This window comes from Chiloscyllium plagiosum, chromosome 39 (assembly GCF_004010195.1).
Source record: "Chiloscyllium plagiosum isolate BGI_BamShark_2017 chromosome 39, ASM401019v2, whole genome shotgun sequence".
Classification (NCBI taxonomy): Eukaryota; Metazoa; Chordata; class Chondrichthyes; order Orectolobiformes; family Hemiscylliidae; genus Chiloscyllium; species Chiloscyllium plagiosum.
The window spans coordinates 7990001-8007513 of NC_057748.1; the positions used below are offsets into that span (position 1 = coordinate 7990001).

The following is a 17513-nucleotide window of genomic DNA, read 5'->3' on the forward strand; positions in this document are numbered from 1 at the left end:
AAAGGAACTACTCACTCTCATCTGGAACCATATAACTAATGTTTCTCATCAGCTTCATTGTATGTGCAGCACACACTGGATAAAAAGGCATGATTCTCTCCAGTCTGGAACTCAAAGGGTGTTGGTACATGTACAGTGTACACAGGGTGAAACATTGCATGCTGGCCTGCATGGAGATAATTTCCCTATGATTTTCTGATGCACACTAATAATGACTCAGGTCTCTTACCAGAAGCGCATACTGAGAGAAACTGTGGGCTGTACTGTAACTCTGGGTAAAGGAGAACAATGCACTTTTGCTTGATACTGTGTGACCTGTGATTGCATCATTGCCAACTCCTGGATGTGCGTAATGCATTGATAGCAAGTGGGGTAGGAATGAATCCAACAGTTTGTCTCTGTGTGATCCCAGCATTGATGTTGCAAACTCAATGAACTGCATCAGATAAAACAAAGCATTTAAAATTGTCTTTAAGAACTTATAATATTTCAGATGGTATATGTCTTCATGAGATGCACACACCCTGTATGGCAGTCTCAGCACATATACAGTAAAGGCAAAGTCACCATAGCCCTACCCACTCATCAGAAAAAGATGATGGTGGTTTAATCTGAGGGGCACTACACTTCAAGCAGCAGGAGAGCACGTTATAGCAACCGCAGCTGCACACAAATTGAACCCATGCTGTTGGCATCACTCCACATCATACACCCACCAGCCAACCAACTGAGCTCACCAACTCCCACACATAGTAAACACTGGGTGAAAGGGAATGTTTTCTCTGCTCTGATACTGAAACCCCTGTGACTGATTTTGTGCAGCGCACACTGGGCAGAAAGGAATGATTCACTCCTATCCATTGTTATCGACTAGGCTAGACCACTCAAAATATTCTTAAGCAGGCAGCCCTAGACCTAACTTTGCAATTTGGTTCGGTAAGTATACAGTGAAAATTACCCAGAGTAAGTTAGCTAGGTTGACTACTAGATTTTAAAACCGACAAAAAATTTATTCACAAAATTACACAATAAAACACAAAGAACAGAATAAAGAACCCCTACAGAACTCAACCAATCCAGCTAGACTTAATTATGCTGTTTCGAATACACAAAACAGTCCCAGTAAGCAAACTCCCTCTAAAAACCAGTATAAATGGAACACATGCTTACAGTTGAAGTTGAAGGGCAGAATAAAAGTTTCCACAGAGCTCCCTGTTGAACTTCCCAGTTCAAGACTGAACTACAACTGCTCAGTTCAGCTAGAGAGCTGACCACCCCCCCTCTCTTTATACAGATCACTTTAAAACATGACCACTTTGGCCTGAAGTCTCATCTGTTTACACTTTTTTAAAAAAAGGCCTCTCAACATCCTTTCCACCTCTGTACAAACCAGACTGATCGGAGTCCAGCCCGGTTTATTGCCCCTTTGAAAAAAATCAAGAATAGAGTCTCCTTGAGCCAAGGAACAGCTTTTAGAAAAAAAGGGACTAATTTTGTGACACCATCACTATTCACCCTACCTATGTGGGTTAGTGTCAATGACCATACAGAAATGAACTTGAGCCATGCAGTAAAGAGGCAGGAATAAATTGATCCCTGTCACTTTGCATTTGTCATCAATGAATACCTTCACTCAGAGGGCAGTGAATCTTTGGGATTATCAGACAGCTGTGGAAGCTTCATCATTGAGTAAATTCAAGACAGAGACCAATAGATACTGAAGTTATCAAGAGTTACACTTTTGGAAAATGGCATTGAGGTGGAAGATCAGCCATAATTTAGGAAAACAAGCAAGCTCCAGGGTTTGAATGGCTTACTCCTGCTCCTTTCCCATATTCCTATGCAGAGGGACTGAGAGTACGTTGGTCTCACTGTTTCTCTTGGGATTTGGTGTTATGACATGGGTTAAACCCTCCTGCTTAATTTAAAACCAGCATCACAGAAAATATTTATCCCGTGCAGTAATCTGTAAAACTTAGAATGGCCAGGAACTATTTAAACTAAAAATTAACAAATTTATTTCTTAAGTATAACAGAGAATAATTAACTAACAACTATTTACAATTCCTTACTCTAAGCTATCTGTTACCTTTCCTTCTATAATACTAGTCCAATAAAACTCCTGATTACGATTTACAGGAAAATTCAAATTTTCAAACCAGCCAGCAGTCAAATCTATACTTCATCTTCGTCGGTAGATTAGCTCTCCAGGTCAGTATTGAGGTTTTTCTCTGTGTAAACTCTTTCTCTGGACAGGTACCTCTCAGAGAGTCTGGCTAGCAGTCTATAGCTATGGGTCTGATGGCAGTTCTCCTCCCAACTGTTCAGTTTTCCCTGGTCTTATACCCCAAAGCATAGGAGTGCGTCATTGGCTTTTAAGATTGTCAATATACTCAATTCAAACTTGATTGGAGTTTGGTTTTTTTTTGGGTATAATGTAAACTTATTGACCTAATTCGAATCTGTTTTGTTGTTTCCGGGCAACCAGCTACCCCAGTAGCTGGAGCACATGTTACATTGTGTCTTATTGAGAATACTTGGTGCTGTCACTGCTAGCTTTAACTCTCTTAAAGGTAGAGTACACCCACATCTCCACAACAATGGATGACACTGTCTAGGCCAATATTTATTACCCACATTAGCTATGCTTAGAAGGTGGTTCTGAAAAGGATATAGAGGGTGCCAAACAAAACATTTACAGGAATGTGAAGCTATATCTGTCATGATAAATGAATGGGCTATGTTTCTTTCCTCTTCAAGAGATGACTCAAAGGAAACCTGTTAGATGTCTGATGCCTTGAGCACAGCAAACATTTCCATAAAAAGACTAGAGATCATCAATTTAAGATAGTCACCAAGAAACCCAACAGGCAACTCTGTCACTGATCTAGTTCTCCAGAGACCCAGACTAATGCTCTGTGGGCATATTGTTCAAATCCTACCACAGAACTGGATGGAATTTGAATTCAATCTGCATAACTAGAAAATAAAGCGTATCTCAGTAATGACAAGCATTACACCATCACCAATTGTTATAAAACCTCTTCTGGTTCACAAATGCCCTTTAGGGAAGGAGGTCTGCTCTCCTCACCTGGTCTGGCCTACATATGATTCCAAATCCACAGCAAAGGGGTTCATAGAATCCCTATAGTGTGAAACAGGCCATTTGGCCCATCAAGTCACACCGGATCTCCGAAGAACATCTGACCCAGACACCACACACACACACACTAACCCAGCGAGCCTGTACAACTGTAGACACTGTGGGGCAACTTAGCATGGCCAATCCACCTAACTTATACATCTTTGGACTGTGGGAGGATACTGGGGCACCCAGAGAGAAAACTACACGGAGAGAACATGCAAACTCCACAAAGACAGTCGCCGAGGGTTGAATCGAATCTGGGTCCCTGGCACAGTGAGGCTGCAGTGCTAACCGCTGAGCCATCATCCTGTCACAGTTGACACTTGACTGGCCTCTAAAATGGCCCTGCAAATCACTCTCAGTTCAAGGATGATTAAGGGCGGGCAACAAATGTTGTCCTTGCAAGTGATAACTACATCCAATGAAAGAATAAGTTTTTTAAAAAATTCAGACAACAGTGATACCAGATGGGAGGTGGGATACATAGGTTTACAAAGCAAGAGGATCTGGTGCCATTGTAGGGCAACTGTTTGGATAATGACACAGACTGGGACAGGACAGGGCAGAGTGTACAAGCATAAAAAACACAGTAAATAGGGTCATCTGGGGAAAACATGGTGAATAGGCAACATCAGTGGCCAGTTACTTAAAGGTAAATGGAATAGAATAAATGAATTAATGACATAAATACAGTTTAATGAATTTGATTTTTGGAGCCAATACAGAGACATGGTTATTAGACGTTTAACACTGGGTGCTAAATAGGAACTATGGTGGCACAGTGGTTAGCACTGCTGGCTGACAGCACCAGGGCCTTGGACTCGATTCCAGCCTTGGGTGATTGTCTGTGTGGAGTCTGCACATTCTCCCTGCTTCTGCGTGGATTTTCTCCCGGTGCTCCAGTTTTCTTCCACAGTCCAAAGACGTGCAAGCTAAATGGAGTGGCACGCTAAATTGCCCATAGTTAGAGACAAAGAAACTGCAGATGCTGGAATCCAGGGTAGGAGACTGGAAGAACACAGCAAGCCAGGCAGCATCAGGAAGTGGGGAAGTCAACATTACAGCCCAGAAACAGGTCCTTCGGCCCTCCAAGCCTGAACCGATCCAAATGTACTCTCCAAACCTGTTGCCCAATTCCTAAGCATTTGTATCCCTCTGCTCCCTACCTACTCATGCATCTGTCCAGACGCATCTTAAATGAATCTACCATGCCTGCCTCTACCAGCTCTGCTGGCAATGTGTTCCAAACGCCCACCACCCTCTGTGTGAAGTACTTGACGTGTGTATCCCCCTTAAACTTTCCATCTCACACCTTGAAAGAGTGACCTCTCGTTATTGAATCCTTCACTCTGGAAAAAAGCTTATCTCTATCCATCCTGTCTATACCCTTCATGATTTTGTAAACCTCAATCAGGTCCCCTCTCAATCTCCTTTTTACTAATGAAAATAAACCTAACCTACTCAACCTCTCTTCATATGGGTGGCACGGTGGCACAGTGGTTAGCACTGCTGCCTTGCAGCGCCAGAGACCCGGGTTCAATTCCCGCCTCAGGCAACTGACTGTGTGGAGTTTGCACATTCTCCCCGTGTCTGCGTGGGTTTCCTCCGGGTGCTCCGGTTTCCTCCCACACTCCAAAGATGTGCAAGTCAGGTGAATTGGCCATGCTAAATTGCCCGTAGTGTTAGATAAAGGGGTAAATGTAGGGGTATGGGTGGGTTACGCTTCGGCGGGTCGGTGTGGACTTGTTGGGCCGAAGGGCCTGTTTCCACACTGTAAGTAATCTAATCTAATCTAATCTAATCTAATCTAATCATAGCTAGCCCCTTCCATACCAGGCAACATCCTCGTAAACTTTCTCTGCACCCTCTCCAAAGCATCCACATCCTTTTGGTAATGTGGCGACCAGAACTGTACACAGTATTCTAAATGCGGCCAAACCAATCCTTGGCTAAATAGGGAGACAAACACTGTACACAGTAATTCAGATGTGGTCTCAACAGTGCCCTGTATAACTGAAGGGTAGCCTCCCTACTATTATATTCAATTCCCCTCACAATAAATGATAATATTTCATATTAGCTTTCCTAATTACTTGCTCAATTTGCATACTAATCTTTTGTGATTCATGCATTTGGACACCCAGATCCCTCTGCACCTCAGAGCTCTGCAATATCTCACATTTTGATAAATGCTTCTTTGTTATTCTTCCTGCTAAAATGGACTTTTCTACATTTCACACTGTTTCACCAGTTACTTCCACTTTGAGAATTGTTGACATCTCCAGTACTCTGCTCATGGCAGATGGTCGGATAGAGAGCTGCATGTTAATGAGGCAAGATTTGCAGTTAATAAGATCATTAACGAGCAATAATCCCCCATAATAGGTAACTCGCCACTGCCGAGCAAGAATCTCATCCTGACACCCAGTACGTAGTTAAAAAATGCAAAGTGGTGTTCCCAACATTGAGAAAGGACCTGTAATGTGATTTGACCAGATTTCACAGAGCCCACATTATTCAGGTCCCAAAAGATTCTGCCTGTAACTTATAATTTCACATTAACAATAGGTGCAAGGTACATTGACTAATTAAGCATAATTACAAAGACCACCATGAGTGAGAGATAGCAGAGGTGTGTCCATTGGGACCTTGTGCAATACTGCTGTTCCCTACCCAGTGGTGTGATGTCATCAGATTGGGTGGAGTTAATGCAGCTTCGACATTCATTATTTCAGAACCATTATTTTGCTAAAATAATATGACCTAAACATGCTCGATTGCAATGACATATATAATGACATATAATGGCATGGTGGGCGGCATGTTGGCACAGTGGTTAGCACTGCTGCCTCACAGCACCAGAGACCCGGGTTCAATTCCTGACTCAGGCAACTGACTGTGTGGAGTTTGTACATTCTCCCCGTGTCTGTGTGGGTTTCCTCCGGGTGCTCCAGTTTCCTTCCACAGTCCAAAGATGTGCAGGTTAGGTGAATTGGCCAAGCTAAATTGCCCATAGTGTTAGGTGAAGGGGTAAATGAAGGGGAATGGGTGGGTGGCAGGTCGGTGTGGACTTGTTTCCACACTGTAAGTAATCTAATCAAAGTAATCTAATCTAAAACCTTATCTTCATAATTTAACCCTTTTCGCCCTAGTATTATTCAAGTGAATCTGCACTGCACCATCTCCAAGGCTAATACATCCTTCCTGAGATCCATTGTTCTGAATAACATTCTGACCACAGTGAACAATTGGGTTTAAGTTGAAACCCATCACCAATCCAGCACATGCTCAGTTGGTTCTGAGGCACGTTCAAAGCCTGAGCACGCTGCGGAACTGAGAACACTATTGATGCACCCTGTGTTTGTCTTAAAGCACAGTTTGATAGAGCTCCTTTGCAACAAAGCCATGAGCATCAAACACTCAGGATGACGACAATTCAGACAGCCTCTGAGAGCACTTTTAACACCCTAGCCTGATTGACAGACTCAAACAGTGACCGAGCAATTGTAAAGCAGCTTTATCAAATTCGAAGCCCAGACACAGACTTTCAGCGTACTCCATATAAAATACATCATGTCTATTCTGCAGATTCTCCTGTTGCACTGGGAATCCAGGTCCTTCAGTGTTAACCTGAATCCTCACCATGAAAGCATAATGATAACAACTTGCATTTATAGAAATGTGGAATGGATAAAGCACAGAAAATCATCTCACCTAACATGTCTGTATTGGCCCTCTGAAGAAGCTGTTCATCCAGTTCACTCCCCTGCCTTTTCCTTGTAGCCCTGACAACTCCTTCTTCGCAGATAATGTTCTAATTCCCTTTGGAAGACCTCAACGGACCCTGCCTCCAGCACACTTAGACAATGCATTCCAGGTTGCTGTAGATGTATCTGAAAGGGTTAATACTCAATAAATATGTCTTTTTCAGGTTGGAAAGAGGTAACTAGTGGAGTCCTGCAAAAATCAGGCCTCAATTATTTGCTAGGAGAAAGTGAGGACTGAAGATGCTGGAGATCAGAGCTGAAAATGTGTTGCTGGAAAAGTGCAGCAGGTCAGGCAGCATCCAAGGAGCAGGAGAATTCCTGAAGAAGGGCTCATGCCCGAAACGTCGATTCTCCTGCTCCTTGGATGCTACCTGACCTGCTGCGCTTTTCCAGCAACACATTTTCAGCTCAATTATTTGCTATCTATTTTAATCACATGGTGGAGGTAGCAGAGTGAAACTTGCTGATGATACAAAAATAGATAGGTGGGCATGTTCTAATGAGGACATAGGGATCTGCAAGGAGATATAGATAGCTTCGGTGAGTGGGCAAAAGTTTGGCAGGTGGAATTCACTGTAGGAAAGTGTGGGGTCATGCAAAGAACTAAAAGGCAGACTATTACTTAAATGGAAATAAACTCAAAAACAGTGCAATGCAGAGCGATCTGTGTGTTCTTGTGCATAAAACACAAAACATTAGCATTCAGGTGCTGCAAGAAATTAAGAAGACAAATGGAATTTTGGTTTTCATTGCTAGGGGATTAGAATTTAAAAATAGGAAAGTCTTGTTGCAACTGCACAGGATGTTCAGTTTTGATCCCTGTATTTAACAAAAGCATGTACTAGGATTGAAAACGGTTCAAAACAGACTGACCAAGCTGATTCCTGGAATGAAGGGCCTGACTTAACAAGAACAGCTAAACAGATAGGCCTTTATTCTTTCGAAGAGTGAGGAATGATTAGATTGCAACATACAAGATTCTGAGGAGACATAACAGGGTTGATGTTGAGGAGATATCTCAAACAAGGGGACAGAGTTACAGAATAAAAAGACACTCATCTAAAGCTGAGATATGAAGGAGTTTCTTCTCTCAGAGAGTAGCGAATGTCAGGAGCTAGATCACTGAAAATATTCAACAACGAGATAGATTTTGAAATATGAGGAAGTTGAGTGCTATGATGAGTTCATACCAAAGAGGAGTTGAGGCCTGGGGAAGATTAGCCATGATCTTATAGAATGTCAGGGCACTGAATGCTCCAGCCCACGCTCCTGTTTTGTGTCTAAGATTGAGTGCAGTCAGTACCATCCACTGTGACGATGCCATGTGACCTGGTTAAAGTAAAGAAGGAATTTGTAGAAGACAGACCTGGGGTGAATTTTTCTAACCATGTCTGCAGTAATGTAGGTCAAATTCTTGTTACCTGTAAACAGTTGCAATAAATTTGAGCTGTAGGGAGAGGCTGAAAAGGCTGGGGCTATTTTCCTTGAATTGTCAGAGGCTGAGAGGAATCCTTATAGAGGTTTATAAAATCATTAGGGGCATGGATGAGGAGAATAGCCAAGGTCTTTTGCTAGGGTATGGGAGTCCAAAACTAGAGGGCATAGGTTTAAGGTAAGAGGAGAAAGGTTTAAAAGGGACCTAAGGAGCAACCTTTTCATACAGAGGGCGGTATGTGTGTGGAATGAGCTGCCAAAGGAAGTGGTGGAGGCTGGTACAATTACAACATTCAAAAGACATCTGGATGCATATATGAATAGGAAGGATTTAGAGGGATATGGGCCAAATTCTGGCAGTTGGGATCAGATTAATTTAGGATATCTGGTCGGCATGGGCGAGGCGGATCGAAGGATTTGTTTCCTTGCTGTAAATCTCTGTGAATTTATGACTCTAAGTATTGCAATGAACTTCACATTGTTTAGTCAGCAGGGCTCTTCTAGTTAAACTGGCTACCCCCAGCCTCTCTAGTCACCTCAGGCTTGAGGAGGTCCACACACTAGAATGATCCCAGCCACTCATGGTGTGACAAAGTTATTCCTTGTATCATCATTGCTTCTTTTGCCACTTGTCTTAAATCTGGCTCTCCATTCCTGTAAAATAAAACAAAGAACTCTCCTGGAAATGTAAAACAAAAATGGAAATTGCTGGAGGAACTCAGCAGATCTGGCAGCATCTGTGGAGAGAAAGCAAAGTTACCATTTCGAGTTCACTGGTTTTGAAAAGTTAATTCTGCTTTCACTCCACAGATGATGCCAGACCTGCTGAGTTTGTCCAGCAATTTCTGTTTTTGCCTCCATTTCTCACTCCTTCTACCAATGGGAGCAGCTTCTCCCTATCTACTCTGTCCAGATCACTCATCTCTTGACCTCATGCTCATTTTTTCTTATATTCCTTCTTTCATTGTTTCATTGCTGTTTGTGGGAGCTTGCTGTGCACATATTGGCTGATTTGTTTCCCACAGGGCAGCGCGGTGGCTCAGTGGTGAGCACTGCTGCCTCACACAGCCAGGGACTCAGGTTCGATTCCCACCTTGGCAACTGTCTGTGTGGAGTTTGCACATTCTCCTCGTGTCTGCGTTGGTTCCATCTGGGTGCTCTGGCTTCCTCCCACAATCCAAAGACGTGCTGATCAGGTGAATTGGCCATGCTAAATTACCCGTAGTGTTAGATGCATTAGTCAGGGGTAGATGTAGGGTAGGGGAATGGGTTTGGATAGATTACTCTTCGGAGGGTCGGTATGGACTTGTTGGGTTGAAGAGCCTCTTTCCATACTGTAGGAATCTAATCTAATCACATGACAACAGTGGCCACTCTTCAAAATGTACTTCATTGACTGTGAAGCTCTTTTGAATATTCTGAGGAAATCAGTGAAGATGATGCGTTATAAATCTTCGACACCCCTCCCAACTCCTTTCTGTGTTTGTTTTGCTTCTTGCTTCCTTCCTTTCCATTGACCATGCTGGAGTGAGACTTCACTGATGAATTGTGCCAATGCTGGCTTTGTCCCAGTCAGTGGCCAACCCTGTCGCATCAGCACTCTGAGATTAAGCCATGATGATGCCATAGCAGCCAAAGCTTTACTGTAAAAATCTGACAGCTCAGGAGTCTAACCCGATCTGCACACAGGTACTGGCTTTTTCCAGTGTCACTGGCAAATCTACAGATTAATCGTAGTGGTATTGCTTGCTGTATTGATGAAGCTGTCAACTCAGCCCGCATCGAGCTCACTTGGCAATGAATCAAAATGGGCTAAAAATATTCAGGAGAGACGGTCACTTTGGGAGATGTCAGACCCCAATGTGAAATGAAATTAATCTCTAAGAGCGATCCTTACAAGCTAGCAGAGTGCTAACTCAGGAACACGTAAAGTTAACGAGATCCTCATGGGGAAATCGGCACTAGGTGACTCAAGACCTCTGACCTCTCAGGGGAATTTAAAAGATCCCCCCTCCAGGCCTCAATTTGAAGAAGATTGGGGTGATGGGGTTGAGGTAGCAGGGGGTGGGTGGGGAGAGAGCTGACCAGTGGCAATCCTGCGCCCAACATTGCTAAACAACATGAGTGAGGAGGAGGTCATTTACTCACCCGGGGCAGCTAAAGCAACGCAGGTGGTTTGGCCACTGCCATGGTGCCACTTGTGGGATCTCACTGTGCACGAATCGGCAGGCCTCCCCTTCCACACTGCAATGGTGACTGCACTTCAAAGCTACCAGCCCAGCCTTTTATTGTAGAACCAGGAAAAACAAACCACTCCTCCCCAACTCACTGCAACCATCAGATCAGGATGATGGGCCTTTTCAATTGCCTGCCAAAATCTGGCCTTTGCCAGGTAACAAGGTTAAAATTGGGCCTTACTCACAGTTTACAGCTTAATCCAGATCACTTGGTCCTCGGTTCGGCCTGCTATAGTTGCTCTTGGTCGAATCAGATGTTTGACCATTGCAAACAGCCTTGCATTACTTCTCTGTGGGAGGGTCAGGGATAAACATCCAGGATTCTCTCTATTCATCAGTCCCAGTCCAGAATCATACATCAAATGCAGCCACTTGCTCATGTTACCAGAACTGCTGGAGGCTATGGGCCCTTATAAGAGACAGAGTAGGTCTATCCTAGTATAGCCAGCTGTACTAGGACTCACTCCAGGAGGTGTGTCAATATAATGTCTTGACCATGTGACATCTGATCACATGATGTGGAGATGCTACTGTTGGACTGGGGTGGACAAGGTTGGAATCAAGATTAGTGTGGTGCTGGAAAAGCACAGCAAGTCAGGCAGATTCGAAGAAGCAGGAAAATCGACGTTTCGAGCAAAAGCTCTTCATCAAGAATGATCAGAAGTCACACGACACCAGGTTATATTTTATTATATAACAGTTTTATTTGAAATCACAAGCTTTTAGAACGCTGGCCCTTTGTCAAGTGAAGTCTTCATGAGACTTCTGATCTGATCACATGACATTGTATGGTGTGTATCAATCTCCCAGGCTTTAAAAGTAGCTCTTGGATTGGGATTCTGAAAGAGGCCCATTTATTCTAGGGAAGTCAGAAAACTTAGTAGATCTTGATTTTGTGTGACAGTGTTAAACGGGTGACAGTGAGTCCTCAGTCTGTTTTACACCTTTTTGCTGGCAATGAAAATGTGTCTGGTGAGTTGGAGGCTGGACAGGACTAATGGCAGGATTCACAAGACAGTCTATTTTGTAACAAACAAAGTCGACTTGCTCATCAGACAGGGTGCATTTAAACAGCTGATTACAACAAACAGTGAGTGTGTGTAAATAACCAACTGAAGCAAACTGTCTACAGAGTCTAAATAGCAGAAAACACCAAACAGTCTACAGAGTCTGTTTCAACTGAGCACTACTGTAACCTAGAGTCTGTTTAAACAGAGCACTACTGCAACCTTGAGTTTGTTTCAACAGAGCACTACTGCAATCCAGAGTCTGTTTAAATAGAACACTACTGCAATCCAGAGTCTGTTTAAACAAAGCACTACTGCAATCCAGAGTCTGTTTAAACAAAGCACTACTGCAATCCAGAGTCTGTTTCAATAGAGCACTATTGCAGTCTACAGAGTCTGTTTAGGCAGTTTAAATGGCACACTGAAGCAAACAGTCTACAGTATCTATTTAAACAAAGCATTAGAATATACAGTTTACAGGTTTGCATAGGGAGAGTCAGTATGAAACATAGGAACAGAACAAACCATAGCAACGTATCGCGATAAAAGCAGGATTCTTTCTTCAGAAAGATGTAGTGAGTGGAAGGTACAAATTCTGCTTGCAGTATCAGTCCTGATCACTTAGAGCAGTGTGGTCTTCAAGCAGTGATTGACGGGGGAAATTATCCAATCTTTTTCATTCGCTCCAAGAATAGTGGCTTTACTATATGTGGCTGAAAATCTTAATGAAATCTTAATTCCTGGGGCAACGGAGAGGTTAATTCCACATTCAATCACAATACTGGATGAATTTTGCTATTAGCGGATTGATCGAATTGCACTGTACAATAAGTCTGACGCTAATGAACATGCACTTGGCAAACTCTGCCTCATTCCCTTGCAAGCTGAGATGTTCATTACCTACTGACTGTTTATATATATCTCACCTTAGGTATTAAAGAAAAGCACATCTCCAGTAGACGTTCTTATGTCAAACGGTTAAACCTGACCAGGTTAATGTTATTAACATTAAATAGACAGGATTCTGTTAACCTTCCAAATACCAACAGAGGCTTTTGTTTGCAGTTGTCTATCAGTCAATTTTAGATCTAATTTTCAGTGATGTACCAGCCACATAACTCCTTAACCATGTGCCTTATCCTTCAGAGTCTGTCCTCTCTGACAACCGGAGGAGGCCAAAAATCAAAAGACATTGCCAAAGACTAAACTGATCAATATAAAATCACCCATAATGCAGGCAAAGTTGACACTGGATTTGCACGTTAGAGCAAATAGGAATTGGCCCCGGGTGAGTGGAGTAGTGCCTGGAGCTATGTCTCCCAACCTCTTTCCCACAATGATCCCATTTCAAGAAAGGCATCTGGATGGGAACATGAATAGGAAGGGTTGAGAGGAATATGGGCCAAGTGCTGGTAACTGGGACTAGATTAGGTTAGGATATCTGGTCAGCATGGAAGAATTGGACTGAAGGGCCTGTTTCCCTGCTTACATCTCTATCACTCTGTGACATGAAAGTTGTCATGAGACCTAAGTGAGTGCAAGGGCCCATTAACATGGGAGCATGGCCATTGTAACTTGGTTGGAACTCTAAAGTGGCCACAGATCTTGTGACCCCATGATTCTATGCCCCACTTTGGGAAACCCTGCCCTTGACTAAGAGTCCTAGAATCAGAGGTTGAAGTCCTATAGCAGCACCTGAGCACAATATTCAGGCTGACACTGCAGTGTTTGTACTGCTGGTATGCCTCACCGGTGCAGATCAATTAAATAAGGACCTTGACAAACCTCTTTGGAGGCAGGCAAAGGAAAAGAGGTGGGGAATTCTCTCCCATGTCCTATCCAAAATTTATCCCTTAATCAGCGTCAGTATTACAGCTTGCCAAGTCACCATTGCTTGCTGTACAACAGAAACTACAAATATGATTCATTGATTTGTTAACTGCTTTGTGACGTCTTCATATCAGGAAAGATTCTATATAAATGCAAATCTTCTTTCTTAAGGAACTGCAAAGTTACACTAGTCTCTTCTAATAAAAAGGGTGTTTTACTCTCCATCTAACCCATTGCTGCCTCTGTCCTTGGAGTGTTTGATGGTATTAATGTAGAGGAATTTTACACTATCTCTAACCCAGTGTTGTACCTGTATTGGGAGTGTTTGCTGGCAACATGTAGAGGGAGCATGACTCTGTATCTAACCCTCTTGCTGTACTTGTTTTTGCAATGGCCCTGGAGACAGTGTAGAGAAAGCTGGACACTATATCTAGCCATGCTCTGTACCTCTGCTGGGAGTGCAAGGTTTGTGAAGGTTTGTAGTTCAAGTTGAGGTTTAGGGTGTAGTTTTCTCGCTGAGCTGTAGGTTTGATGTCCAGATGTTTCATTACCTGGCTAGGTAACATCATCAGTGGCGACCTCCAAGTGAAGCGAAGCTGTTGTCTCCAGCTTTCTGTTTATATGTTTGTCCTGGATGGGGTTCCTGGGGTTTGTGGTGATGTCATTTCCTGTTCATTTTCTGAGGGGTTGATAGATGGTATCTAGATCTATGTGTTTGTTTATGGTGTTGCGGTTGGAGTGCCATGCCTCTAGGAATTCTCTGGCATGTCTTTGCTTAGCCTGTCGCAGGATAGATGTGTTGTCCCAATCGAATTGGTGGTTTTTTTCATCCATGTGTAGGGCTATGAGGGAGAGAGGGTTGTGTCTTTTTGTGGCTCGCTGGGGTTCGTGTATCCTGGTGGCTAACTTTCTTCCTGTTTGTCCTACGTAGTGTTTGTGGCAGTCCTTGCATGGAATTTTGTAGATGACGTTGGTTTTGTCCATGGGTTGTACTGGGTCTTTTAAGTTTGTTAGTTTTTGTTTGAGAGTGTTGGTGGGTTTGTGTGCTACTAGGATTCCGAGGGGTGTTAGTAGTCTGGCTGTCATTTCTGAAACGTCTTTGATGTATGGTAAGGTGGTTAGGGTTACTGGCTGTGTTTGGTCTGCTTGTCGTGGTTTGTTCTTGAGGAACCTGCAGACTGTATTTTTTGAGTATCCGTTCTTCTTGAATACATTATATAGGTGGTTCTCCTCTGTTTTCCGAAGTTCATCTGTGCTGCAGTGTGTGGTGGCTCATTGGAAATGTTCTGATACAACTTCATTTATGTGTTGGGGTGGTTGCTGGTGTAGTTAAGTATTTGGTCAGTGTTTGTCGGTTTTCTGTATACGCAGGTTTGTAGTTCTCCGTTGTCCTGTAGAAAGTTAGCCACCAGGATACACGAACCCCAGCGAGCCACAAAAAGACACGACCCTCTCTCCCTCGTAGCCCTACACACGGATGAAAAAAACGACCAATTCGACTGGGACAACACATCTATCCTGGGACAGGCTAAGCAAAGACATGCTAGAGAATTCCTAGAGGCCTGGCACTCCAACCACAGTGCCATAAACAAACACATAGATCTAGATACCATCTATCAATCCCTCAGAAAACGAACAGGAAATGACATCACCACAAACACCAGGAACCATATCCAGGACAAACATATAAATAGAAAGCAGGAGACAACAGCTTCGCTTCACTTGGAGGTCGCTACTGATGATCTTACCTAGCCAGGTAATGAAACGTCTGGATATCAAACCTACAGCTCAGCGAGCAAACCTACACCCTCTGTTGGGAGTGTTTGAAGGGACAGTGCAGGGGGAGTATCTAACCCCTGTGCTGTACCTGTCCTGTGTCCTGAAGAAAGGTTATATTCTCCACCTCCTGATGCTGCTTGTCTACCTGTGCTGGATAGGATCATGTAAAGGGAGTTTTACTGTGCATCCAACCACATGCCGTACTTGTGCGAGGAGTGTTTGATGGGAATAGTATCAAGAAAGCTTTACTTTATATTTAACCCCATTCTGTCATTGATCTACTAACCCTTGGCTTAAGAGGAGTGAAAATTCTATCTCCAATGCTTACATTACTGAATACAACAAAGTGACTTGATTGAAATCCATAAAATCTAGAGGGGTCTTGACAGGGTGGATGTAGAGGCTGTTTCCTCCTGTGGGAGAGTCTAGAACTGGGGTCACTGTTTTTAAAACTAAGGAGTCATCCATTTAAGATAGAAATGATGAGAACCTTCTCATAGAAGGTTTTGAGTGTTTGAAACTCTCTTCCTCAAAAGACAGTGGAAGCAGAGTTTTGAAATGTTTTTAAGTCAGAATGAATAGAATCTTGATAAATAAAGGGGTGAAAGGTTATCAGAGGTAGGCTGGAACGTAATGAGAACAACCGTGATTTTATTGAATGGTGGAGCAAGCCCAAGGTGGTCTAATCTTGATTCCATATTCTTTTAGGTTTGTACATATAACTAATTAACAAAATGGTCCAGAAAATGTAATATTTATCAGCCTCAATAGTCAACTTTTGACCTGCATTTCAACTGTCTCTTTCCATTTTTTCACAGCTCCCCTTCACAGTCCAATTCCCAATGCCTTATCCTGCTGTTCAACAACAACCTATCTTTATGTAGTGCCTTTAACAGACTGGAATGTCCCAAGCCCTCTCCACCATAGCAAAATATCACAGATGATGGAAATCTGAAGTCAAAACAGAACATACTCAACAGCTTTGTGGAGATGGAACCGGAACTGGAAGGCTTAGAGACTGAATAATTTATAAATGCCATAATCAGGGCAAGTCCTTGAATGGATTGAAGGTGGGAGAGAATGAATGGCAAAAGTGATACTGGCACAGGCAAAAGACATGCAAAAAGATAGGTGTAAAGAAGCAGCAAATAGCAATATCAGAACCATTGCTCAACATTGTTATCAGTGAATTCCGATTATAATCACTGTTCTCATTTTCCAAAAAGAGACAGACACTGATGATAATAATTCTCCTCTACTGCTTCTTTTGCTACGACAAGAAATCAGAGTGACTGCGATGGAGGTTGCAATACTGGAGCCTCCATATCAAATACCACATATTGTGGAACTTTGTAAGGCCTTGTTACTTTAATAGAGGGCTTTCCCTGGTGCACGTAGAGCTCAGAGATTCCAATCTTGACTTCATTCTGAGAGGCTGCAAGAAGAATACTGAAGATTATAACCCAATTGTGAGCAAGTGGAAAATACCCATGCCAGAAAATGCAGTCTTCCATGGACGACTGATGACTGTGGAATCCTTGGCAGACAGATTAAAGCTGAAGTCGCCATAATCCCAGAGAACCATACAGCTGCTCTCTCATTAGAGAGAGACACCTGATGGTGAGTTTAACTTGAGGGTCACATGCCTCAGGCAAAGAGTAGGTTTCAGAAGGTGGGACCTTCATGGTAATCTTAGATGGTGAAAGATATGGGTGTGTGGTCTTGTCCACTGATTCAGGTCTAGATTCTGTCTCAGACAACAGACTGCAGTCTTTGTGCACACGAATCTTCAAAGGTTGAGGATAAATTGACTGAGATGGTTAAATCGAAAGCAAGGAGGTTCTGCTAAGCCTTCATAACTCCCTGAAGATGCCGCAGCTAAAGTACTGTGCCCAGTTCTGGACAGCACATTCCAGGAAGAATGGCAATATGGCCTTAGCAAGGGTACAGAGGAGATTTACAGGGTGATGCCAGAAATGAGGCATTTCAGTGATATGTAGATACTGGAGGAAATGGGATTGTTCTGATTAGAGCAGGGGAAGCTAAGAAGAGAGTTAATGGATGCACTCAAGATTACGAAGAGGTTTTGAGAGATAAGGCAGAAGAACCACTTGCACTGAAAGAATGTTGGTAACTGGAGGATGCAGATTGAAGATAATTGACTAAAGAAGAGGCGTGAATATTATTTAACAGAACGATAGCCATTTGTCGAATTCTGCAGCAAAAGGGCTTTCAGAGATTTACAAGGATTTATAGTTAATCTATAGTTTAGAACAAACACCATTTTCCACCTTTCCCTTCTATGTCCTTTCCT

The 17513-nt window shown here is 43.0% G+C and overlaps 1 protein-coding gene across 2 annotated transcripts in view; it reads left to right on the plus strand.

The window, feature by feature from the left end:
* Positions 1-17513, plus strand: part of lrrc4ba (leucine rich repeat containing 4Ba) — a 175889-nt gene that overhangs the window by 53520 nt on the left and 104856 nt on the right. The window contains exon 2 of one of the 2 annotated variants that reach the window (XR_006309756.1): positions 16018-16812. The exons of the other annotated variant lie outside the window; for it this stretch is intronic. The gene's annotated coding sequence lies outside the window, so the exon portion shown is untranslated. Of the gene's footprint in view, positions 1-16017; positions 16813-17513 lie in introns of those variants that run through there. 2 annotated transcript variants of the gene reach the window in all.